Below are 10,333 nucleotides of genomic sequence, written 5' to 3' on the forward strand. Positions count from 1 at the left end.
TTCTACAAGAAACCCTGTCTTAGAAATCAATTGAGGGAGACATCCCACATCAACCCCTGGTCACCACACTCACATACACACAGCGGTGAAGTGACAGAGCCTGCATTAATTATTTTCACATCTCTGCAATCACAATACCTGACAGAAATAATTTTTTAATTTAATTAATTTATTCAGTTCACATCCCAATTGTAGCCCCTCCTCATCTCATCCCAATCCCACCCTCTCTCCCTCTTGCCCCCCCAACTCCCTCCCCTAGACCTCAGAAAAAGAGAGCCTTCCTTCCCTACCAACTGACCCCAGCCTATCAAGTCTCATCAGGACTAGAGGCACCCTCTTCCTCTGGCCTGGCAAGGCTGCCCCGCCAGGGGGAAGTGATCCAGGAGCAGGCAACAATACCCATGTCAGAAACAACCCCTGGTCCCCTTACTAGGAGCCCACATGGAGACTGAGCTACCTATTGGTTATATCTGAGCAGGGGGTCTAGGTCTTCTCCATGCATGGTCCTTGGTTGGTGCATCAGTCTCTGCAGGCTCCCCTGGGCCCAGACTTGATGGCTCTGTTGGTCTTCTTGTGGAGTTCCTGTCTCCTCTGTGTCTTTCTATTCTCCCACTCTTCCATAAGACTACCTGTGCTCTGCCCAAAGTTTGGCTGTGAGTCTTAGAATCTGCTTCAACCCCCTACAGGGTGGAGTTTTTCAGAGGACTTCAACAGTAGGCTCTCGTCCTGTTCCTTCTCTTCAACCAGTATCTATTCTATTTACCCTTCTGAATGAGAATTAAGCATCCCCCCTAGGGTCCTCCCTGTTACTTAGCTTCTTTAAGTCTGTGGATATTAGATGGTTATTCTGTATTATATGTCTAAAATCAGCTTATACGTGAGCATATAACATCCTTGTCTTTCTGGGTCTGGGTTAACTCACTCAGGATGATCTTTTCCAGATCCATCCATTTGCCTTCAAATTTCATGACGTCCTTGTTTTTAATAGCTGAATAGTATTCCATTGTGTAGATGTACTACAGTTTCTTTATCCATTCCTTGATTGAGGGACATCTGGGTTGTTTCCAGTTTCTGGCTATTATGAATAAAGCCACTATGAACATAGTTGATATGCCCTTGTATGGTGGAACATCTTTTGGGTATATACTCAGGAGTGGTAGAGCTGGGTATTGAGGTAGAGCTATTTCCAACTTTCTGAGAAAGTGCCAGATTGATTTCCAAAGTGGTTGTACAAGTTTGCACTCCCACCAGCAATGGAGAAGGGTTCTCCTTTCTCTACAACCTTGCCAGCATGTGCTGTCACTTGAAGTTTTGATCTTAGCCATTCTGATAGGTGTAAGATGGCATCTTAGAGTTGTTTTGATTTGTATTTCCCTGATGACTAATGACATTATTTCTTTAAGTGTTTCTTGGCCATTTGATATTCTGATATTCCTCTGTTGTGAATTCTTTGTTTAGTTCTGTACCCCATTTTTAAATTGGTTTATTTAGTTTCATTGGTATTTAATTTCTTGAGTTCTTTATATATTTTGGATATTAGCCTTCTGTGGAATGTAGGGTTGGTGAAGTTATTTTCCAAGTCTGTAGGCTTTACAGAAGCTTTTCTGTTTCATGAGGTCCCATTTACTTTCTTTTTTTTAAAGATTTATTTTTTTATTTTTGTGCCCACAGGCAAGAAAAGGGCACCAGATTTCATGGTTATGAACCACCATGTGGTTGCTGGGAATTAAACTCAGGACCCTTGGAAGAACACTCAGTGTTCCTAACGTCTGAGCCCCTGAGGTCCCATTTATTGATTGTTGCTCTTAGAGCCTGTGCTGTTGGTGTTCTGTTCAGGAAATTGCCTCCTGTGCCAATGAGTTCAAGGCTCTTCCCCGCTTTTTCTTCTAACAGATTTAGTGTGCCTGTTTTTTTGTTGAAGTCTTTGGTCCACTCGGACTTTAGTTTTGTGCAGGGTGATAAATATGGATCTATTTGCATTTTTCTACATGCAGACATCCAGTTAGACCACCACACCACCACTTGCTTCCCCCCCCCCGCCCCACTGTGTGGTTTCGGCTCCTTTGTCAAAAATTAAGTATTGGTATAGGCCAGAACTCCCATGATCCAATCACTTCCTAAAAGCCCCTCTCTGAATATGGCTGCCTTGGGGACCAACAGAAAACAAACTGGACAGTGTGGTCCCATTATGTCTGTATCAGCACAGAACAGCCTTGTCTGATGTCAGTGCAATTGTTTGTGTCAAGTAGGGACAGGATTTCAAAGCTGGGCCGAAGGGGGTGATGTCTTTTTTCCCCCCTCAGGGTTTATCTGACAGAGGCACTGCACCCTGGTTAAAGCGGCCGGCACGCACATGCCCTGTGGTTCTAAGCAACAGTCGCTCAAGGCGTGCACAGGAATAAGGGCACATCGGGAGACTCCTCTGTCTCCAGAAAAGCCCTTTCAAATTCTGGCAGTGCCACCCAGGCGCTCTCTCTCCTTTTCGGTGACTCATAGCCACATGAATCACGGCTGAACATCTGAGCGATGCCAACAGCAGGGAAACTGACAGGGCTCACCCATGCATTTCCTGCCACTCATGTGAAGGTGACAAAGCTTGATGGTGACAGTTCAGATAACATGCTCGGCCACAAGAATCCTCCTCAAGCTAAATGGAGCCTGGTTGCCGGGGAGGAGAGTGACAGACATTCTGAATGTTAAAATCTGCTGCTGGCTGCCACCTTTCCCAGGAGAACTTTAAGCTGAACTCAGGCTATGCACAGTGGTTTCTGTGACAGAACTGATACGTAGCCAACATAACTATGGTCAATAGAAGACCCAAGCTGGGGCACAGAACAGGTATCCGAATGCCACTGCAAAGTCAAAGGCAAAAGGAAGTCTGCCCAGGCATGTAGCAGAGGTCGGCTCCGTGTACTCTGTGCCCTTGAGGGGACCATCACAGTGGCAGGAGTATGTGGTGAAGGGGCTTGTTCACTGACATGCGGACAGGAAGCTGAGGAAAGAGACTGCAAGAAAGGACATGGCTTCCTCTAGCTCTGCCATACCTACCCCTTGAGGCTCACAGCAGCTTCACCACTAGCACACAGACCACATGAAATTCAGTGAGGATCCCAACACTTTTCCGGAAGCTCAGCTTTCACCCTCGCTTCAGACTGGATTCCTAGGAGACTTCTATTCTGCACAGGAGGTGCACATTCCCCCTGGGTCTGGGGCACACCACCTGTTAGCACTTTTAAATGATGCCACGTGCACATAACAGATCTTATGTGGAAGAGTTTATTGGGGGGAAGGGAGCAGAAGAGACTTAGAGCCTGAGTGAGGCGTAAGAGCAGAGTGGGAGAGAAACAGAGATGGGGGGGGAAGGTGCCCTGGCAGAGAAAAGGGAGGGGGAGGAGGGGCCTTTTATCCTGGGCTCCTAAAGGAGACCAGTGATGACATCACAGGTGGCCGAGCAACCTAGGAGTGGGTCGGTGCTTAGACTTATGAACTAACACCACCCACCTGGGACCACGCCCTTACAGTAATGACTATAAGGCTTAGTACGCACAGCAGATGCTGATGGTAGCATGCGAGCGCACACAAACACACAAACACACACACCCTTTCCTCTCAGCCACAGCCACTGAGCAGGTCCATGCTGGCTCAGATTTTGTCTAGGCCATTGCTAAGGGTCATCTGCACTCTGCCCCGGGGTATGCTCCGAAGACAGAATAGATGCGGCTACTGTGTCGTCAGCTCTTCACTGCTGTGACAGATATTCTCTCAAGTATAAAAGGAAGAAATATTTATTTCAGTCCACAGTTGGCTGGCTCCATTGTTTAGGCTAACGGTGAGGCAGAGCAGCACGGTGGAAGGACCAGGCTGCCCACCTTACACAGAACAGGAAACAGAGGTGAGTGGCTAAGGACAAGAAACAATTCCAAGGCTATAAAGCCCAGGACCAATCTCCTTCAACTAGCTCAACTAGCTCCTGCCTCCTAAGTTCCCAACAGGTCCTGACATAATGGAGCCGTGGATGGATGAATCAGCTGATGAGGCCAGAAGTCCCATGACTCAATCCCTTCCTAAAAGTCCTACCTCTGACAGTTACTGCCTTGGGGACCAAGCCTTCCACACACAGGCTTTCAGCAGACGTCCAGGGAGGAAATTCCAGACACTTTGTGGAGGATGCAGCAGAGCTGGGTAGCAGCTTTGAAAATGTGGCTTTTCCTCTGGCCCCCGCTCACTTCCCCACTCCCACACTCCTGATGTTCCAGCTCATTTCCCGCCCTCAAACCACCTGTTTCCAAGACCTCATCCCAAACGGCTGTCAGGGCAGACCCAACCTGAGCCGCATCAGTGCAGCCTTCCCCAGCCTCACGGCTTGACACTCTGAACATCGTCCTCGTACTCAAGGCCACAGGAAGCAGAGTACAGCTGTCCAGACGATGCCAGAGGACACCTGCCCCGCCCCCTGCCACTGGGCTGGCCCTGCCCCTGACAGCACAGGGGAAGTCTTCCACTGTTTGTGGCGCTAGGCAGAGAAGGGGGAGTTACTGGGAACACGTTGATGAGGACGAAGCCTCTTTTCATCACTGCTTTCGTTGCCATAGCCAAACCCCTGACAGGAGCAAGGCGAGAAAGGAGGGCTTCATTTGGCTCATGGTTTTTGAGGGTTCTGCCCTGCTCGCTTGGGCAGAACACACCCGACATGGTGTGTGTTCACTTCATTGCAGACAGGAAGCAGAGGAAGAAAGCTCTGGCAAAGGGCCAGTGTTGCTGTTAATTTAATGGTATGGTCTAATAATGTTTATTATTATAATTATTACAGCAGTATATCTAACCCACTATCACAATGAATAAAAGACACAGACACCTGATAGATTTTACAACAGCCTTATCCTACCTGGAACAGGGCAAATATTAACCTTGTAAACTACCTTTACCTCCCAGCTCCATCCCAGGCTACCTCCTCATCCTTCTTCCTCCTCCAGTACTTTTCCTTCCCCAGATCCTTCTGTCCGCAAAGCCCTCTATCTTTAGCCATACCTACATCTTCTGCCCTGCCCAAGTGTGGGCCTTCTAACCAGCCAATCAAGGATAACTGGGGAACATTTCTTCTCATCACATGGGTACAGGAGACAGTTCAACATTAGTAACAATGTCCATGGCAGGACAATAACCAGAACTCAAGGCACGGAAATCAGCATTTGAATACACAGCACCATACAAACCCCCAAAAGGCCAGGGCAAGATTCAGCCCCTACTCTCCCTCTTCTGCCAGACCCCCTCTTCGCCACTTCCCAATCATGCATCAAGGGATAACTCCATTGATCAGGCTGAGAGAGGACAGCATAATTTGTCTCCACTTTAGGGCCAGGCCTGACTTTGAAAGAAAAATCATCAGTCCCAGGAACTAGGCCATAAGTCACCAGTCCCAGGGACTAGGCCATAGGTCACCAATTCCAGGAACAAGACCATAAAAATCTTCTACCCTAGAAACAGCCTGGAGATAACCACAAGAATGGGAAAATATCTTGTCTCAGGATTGGGCATCTGTGCTGGGCAGGCTCATCTCATTCTGTAGTTAAATGTTCATGGCACAAGAATGCAGCTACCAACCACTTGGATGCAAGCCAATTAGGACCCTTGTAGCTTCCCTGGCACCCACCAATGAGGTTTCCGGTTATCTAACTCTTGCTAGAATTCCCCTAGTTTTCTATAAAAAGGCCTGCAAGCCTTTGTCTAGGTCGCTGTTTTGTAAAATGGTTTGATCCCTGCATGCAGGTTTTTTAGAAATAAAACACTCTTGCGAGTTACACACGTGAGTGTTGGTCCCCGTGCGGTGATTTCCAAGTTAACAGTTGGAGCTCTCAGAACCCACTGGCTGACAAGCAGGCCCTCGGGACCTGAGGCTACGGGGAACGTTTCACATCCACACCACAACAGCTCCCTTCTCTAACGCACACCACGATTGGCAGTGAAGAGCACCAACAGCCCTAGGTCAGGGGAAAGAGCAGCACACAGTGAGCACGGTGGGTGGAAATGGGGCCTGTCTACGCTGCAGCAGGGCGTGGTTTTAAGTGCTTCCCCCAGGCCAGGATTCATTCTAAGGCATTGGTGGCCAGTTGCCTCCGCACATACATGGAGGTAACGTTGGTGCTCTGATGCTGGTTCCATCTCCACTGCAAGGCCATGACTGCAGCCCAGCTTCTCCAGGGCCTACCCCGCACCAACCTGGAAAGCAGGCCTTCTACTTCGGGAGGAGATGACGAATGCCAAGGACTACTAGACTCCAAAATGAAACACCAGGGAGGTTCCCCTCTGTGTGTGTGTGTGTGTGTGTGTGTGTGTATTTGTGTATTTATGTGTGAGTGTGCATGTGTGTGTAAATCTGTATATTTATGTGGGTGTGCATGTGTGTAAATTTGTGTGTGTACTTATGTGTGTGTACATGTATGAATTTGTGTGTGTGTGTGTGTGTGTGTGTGCGCGTGCGTGCGTGCAATGGCAGGGCAGGACAGAATTCTCTGCCTCCCTGTGGGGCCATCAGCATTAATAAGTTTTCTCTAGTGCCTAATACTGTGCTCCACACAGTAGGTGCTTGTGTTGCAGACTTGCCTCTGTGGTGGACACCTGAAACAATGGAGAAGAATGGAGGTCTCTTTCGGCTCCCGTGTTCAGGGTTTGGGCCGTGGTCTGGCTTCCAGGCCTTGGTTAAGGCAGAGCACCACGGCAGGGGCAGAGCTGACCTGCTCAGGGCAGCCAGGGAATGGGGAGGGGCAGAGCAAGATCCTCTTTGAAGACAAGGACACACCCTAGTGTTCTTCCAGCCGCACTCCACCTCCCGAGGTTTCCACGGCCTCCCTGGGAGAGAGCGGCTCCGGCGAGCCACAGCACCTGCCAGTTTGTGTGTCTGTCTACTTGAAATATGATAGCATGACTATGAAGGAACTAAGTTCTCAACAACATTTGAGTGGTCAAAGCCACGCGGTGCTTAGCTCACCACGCTGGGCAGTGCCAGTTTATAACACAAAAGTCCTGGGAGCCTTTAGGACACTGAGACATAGACGTTGGGAGAGATCACTGAGGCCAGTAGTAACTATCAGGCTTTTTTTGCCCCAGACCTCAGGAGGAAGGTCCAGCAAATGTCAGATGCCCCATTCACAGTAAGTAGGACGCCCCTGGGGACTGAAAGCATGTGGGCGCAGAGATATTTTTTGGCTGAGTGGGCCTTGTTGCAAGCTGGCCTGGCCTTGAGCAGTCAACACAGGAGTTCGGTGGGGGTCTGGCTCCCCCTACAGGCCACTGTGAGAACTGCATCCACTCGTTTCCTCCCGTCCTTCCTCAGGCTACCCTTCAGTCAAGCTAGAACTTCTCCCAAGACCAGAAATCAGCTAGAAATAACCTACTCGAAGTCGCATCAGAGCAGAGAGAGGCCTTAGAAATCATTTCCCTGACACCCTTATTACTGATTCACAGGAGAGAAGCCAAGGCTAATGGAGGTGGACTCTGCCCAGGCACTGACCTGCTGAGCCCACAGATGGAATGTAGCATGCGGAGGAGAGAAGGAGGAACCATCTGGTCTAGGGCGGGCCTTCCTTCAGCTTCCTTATGGCCACATGGTAGGCCCTTAAAATCGCTGAGGAGAAAGGTGAGTGTCTGGTAGAGAGAACGAACTGCCATCTGTCAACAGTGATCAGGTCACTCATTCCCGCTTGGTTTGCTCTTAAAAATTTCTGGTTTTGAGAGTTTTTGCAAACTCTCCATTGTGGGGAGGGGGAATAAATAGTGAGATCCTGTCAAGAAAAGAGTAAAATAAAAGGCTGTGAGTTGCGGTGCATGCCCTAAGTTCCAGCACAAGGCAATGGACAGCAGACATCTGTGAGTTCCAGGGTAGCCAGGGCTATACAGTGAGACCTTGTCTCAAAACAAAAACCCAAGCTCCCCCTGTGTAGATTTGTCTTAGCTCTTATAAACGGCAACAAAATGCTTTCTGCTTATTGATTGACTGAATGGATACTGTTTATCCATTTAGAGGGTAACTATTAGAACATTTACTACTTTACCAAGCAGAAACGTCTCCTTCATGCCCAATTTCATTCATTTTTGTTCCCCACCCAGCAAGGAGGACACTTGGCCAAGCCAGATGGACCAACCCTCAGTAGGTCACACTCTGTTGGGAGTATCTAAGCCATGTGTAGCAGTTTATTCAAGGTCAAAAGTTCAAGATTTTAGCTACGGTGGTATCTGTTGCATCAAAGTGTGAGCGGCTTTCCTGGCTGCATCTGGCTAGAGCATTGTTGGGCACCAATGAGATCCAGGGGGGACCAGTGGCAACAAATCGCTGGACGTGAATCAGGCCGTCTCAGCAACATGAAGCAGAGAAGCAGACATGGCAGCATGGTCTGGTCAGTCCGCCCCACACACTGCACCCGTGCTGTGCAGTGTATCTCATTTGCAATGAGAACACAGGCATACGGCCCAGCTTCTCAGCCGATAGATATGTCCAAGTGAAGACGTGTGACAGACGCTGGAGATAGATACTGCTAGTATATTATGAAGGTAATGAGGGCTTTGTGCCCACGTGCATGCGTGTGTCTGTGCGCTCATGCCTGTGCATGCAGAGGCCACGGGAGGACCCAGGGTATCTTCCCCTATTGCCTTCCATCTTACTCCTTTTCACTGAGCCTGAAACCCAACCTTTTGACTAGGCTGGCTGGCCTATCTCTGTCTCCATCACTGGGGTTCCAGGCACACACGGCCATGCCCAGCTTTTACGTAAGTGCTCAGGAGTCAACCTCAGGTCCTCCTCCTTGCACAGCCATCTCACCATCTGAGCCATCTCCTCAGCCCAAGGCTTATCTCTTAACACGGAAAACACAGCCCAAGTTTCACTCACTTCAGAACAAAAATGGAAGCAAAAACTAATGTAATGAGCAACCAGAGTGCATGCTGGGACATGGAATTATCTGTTTAAATAGAGGCCAGGCAGCTTGAGACCCTCCTACTGTGCACATGGTGTGGGGTGGGGGTGGGGCTGTGCAGCCTGCGTGCTCCCCGCCTCGTGGTCCTTTGCAGGCCTATATGTAAAGCGTGTGTTTGACTGAGGCCATGTGACTGCTCCACATGCAAAGCAGCTGTGACCATTTAAAAACACACTTGGGTCCTGCTTACTTTATGATTGTAAACCATATGCTTTTCCAACCCACTGCCTTTCTGGCTGCACATAAGGATAACCAGAGAGGGTCAAGCTGCACCCTTAAACGTTTGACCAGACTCCCAAAGTTTGAAAAAGTGGTTACCAAGTGGAGCCAAGCAGCTGAAGGTCTTGTTCTAGTCCAAGATGTTGAGCTCCACCCCAGACTCAGCACTGGGGGGGGGGGAGCTGCACCTCTGTTTTTTGCAAGGATGTGGCTAAAGGCAAACAATGTTGAGCTCTTGTTGTAGGACGTTATTAATATTTGTTGTAGGGGATGATTAATATTTACTATTGGTTTATCTTCTGGTAAAGCTTGCTATTAATCTTAAACAGCTGTATAACCAAATCACCACACAGAGACTGGGTTTTTAGTTAACCTAGAACACAATGCTGGGTAATATTTACTCCCTCCTAAAACTCCAAGCCCTCAGTTTCCTAACATTTAGATTTCCCACTTTATACTTGCTTTTTGTGAAATCTTAGGTCTGGTTCATGCTCCAAGTCCTCCAAGCTCTCTCCTCCAGCTCTGCTCTCCTTGCTCTCCTCTCACTCATCTCCTGCCTTCTTGCTCCTCCCCTCTTTCCTGTCCTCTGGCTCCTCCCATTGCACAACATTGTATCTAGTTGCTTTATTTTGTCGTGTTTACAAAAGAGTTGAGACAGGATGCTTATAATGAGTATCACAATGCAATATCCGGATTGAAACCAGAGAGTGGGGGTAGGGGGAGAAATCAGCATTTGAATTAACAAGGGTAAGGCATATACATTAAAAAAAAAAAAAAACATTATACCAACAAGCTCTCTTTGGACTTCCAGTAGCATTGTGTTCTTGCACACATGATAGTCATTCAACTCGATGTCTGCCATTGGCTCATCCAATCACTTTCACAAGGCCACATCTAAACCTGTTTTGAAGTTTGAATGACAATTCATCCATAAGCTAATGAGTTTGGGTTTTTTGTTTTGTTTTTCTATTTTTCATTTAAATATTTTACACAGCCAGGCATGATGGTGCATGCCTTTGGTCCCAGCACTGGGGAGGCAGAAGCAGGCCAATCTATGAATTTGCTGCCATCCTGGTTACAAAGTGAGGTTCAGGACAGCCAGAACTACACAGAGAAACCCTGTCTTGAAAAACGAAACACAAACAAAA

The sequence above is a fragment of the Meriones unguiculatus genome, chromosome 9 (assembly GCF_030254825.1).
Source record: "Meriones unguiculatus strain TT.TT164.6M chromosome 9, Bangor_MerUng_6.1, whole genome shotgun sequence".
NCBI lineage: Eukaryota > Metazoa > Chordata > Mammalia > Rodentia > Muridae > Meriones > Meriones unguiculatus.